General features: G+C 39.6%; 1 pseudogene; it reads left to right on the top strand.

The window, feature by feature from the left end:
- On the top strand, window positions 1-358 carry LOC130748892 (non-specific lipid-transfer protein 4-like; annotated as a pseudogene).
- Window positions 359-895: the final 537 nt, after the last annotated feature.

The following is an 895-nucleotide window of genomic DNA, read 5'->3' as shown; positions in this document are numbered from 1 at the left end:
ATGACAATAAGTGTGAAGTTTGCATGCATGGTTGTGGTTGTTTGCATGGTGGTGGTGGTAGCCCATGGCTGAGGCTGCAATCTCGTGCGGGTCTGTGATGAGCTCCCTTTTGCCGTGCATGTGGTACCTGCAGGGCGGTCCTGCTCCGTCAGATCAGTGTTGTGCCGGAGTGAGGAGCCTCAACGCCGCGACGAGCACAACCCCTGACCGCCAGGCCGTTTGAAACTGCTTGAAAAACGCAGCAGGTTCTATTCCTGGTCTTAGTACTGACCATGCTGCTACTCTCCCTGGCGAATGTGGAGTCAACATCCCTTACAAGATCAGCGCCTCCACCAACTGCGCCACCATCAAGGCTTGATGCAGGGCATTGGAAACAAGTACTTATGAATGCAATTTGAGAAATAAGACAGAGAGCCAAGAGGGATATCCTTCTCCTCTTATACCTTTATGTATGGTTTCTTGTTGCCTCATGAATGAACGAATTACATAATATTAAATAAAATACTTTAATTGGGTTTCTCCTTACTTTATTTATTCTTCTTTTTCTGGGTTATAAATAAATTTAAAATTTATAATCTGGAAAAACCTATATCAATGTGTGGTGAAACACACATAGCATTTTCAAATTGCATTTCAAATTGCTTATCAAAAAAAAAAACATTGCATTTTCAAATTGTTCAGCATTTAAATAGAGAAAGATATTACATTAACCTCACAAATTTTTTTTTTCATGGTTGAAGAAACATAAAAGACAAATTGAGGACATTACTTTAAATGCTGAACAATGAAAAACAAATTTCGTCCAACATGAGTAGGGAAATTAAATGAGGTTTCATCCAACAATCAGGTCCAAAAAAATTTTCTTTCCAAAGGAGATCTGCATCTACAGATGAAT

This window comes from Lotus japonicus, chromosome 3 (genome assembly GCF_012489685.1).
Source record: "Lotus japonicus ecotype B-129 chromosome 3, LjGifu_v1.2".
NCBI classification, from domain to species: domain Eukaryota; kingdom Viridiplantae; phylum Streptophyta; class Magnoliopsida; order Fabales; family Fabaceae; genus Lotus; species Lotus japonicus.
Note: the sequence above shows the minus strand (reverse complement) of the source record. Positions and strands in the feature narration are given on the sequence as shown.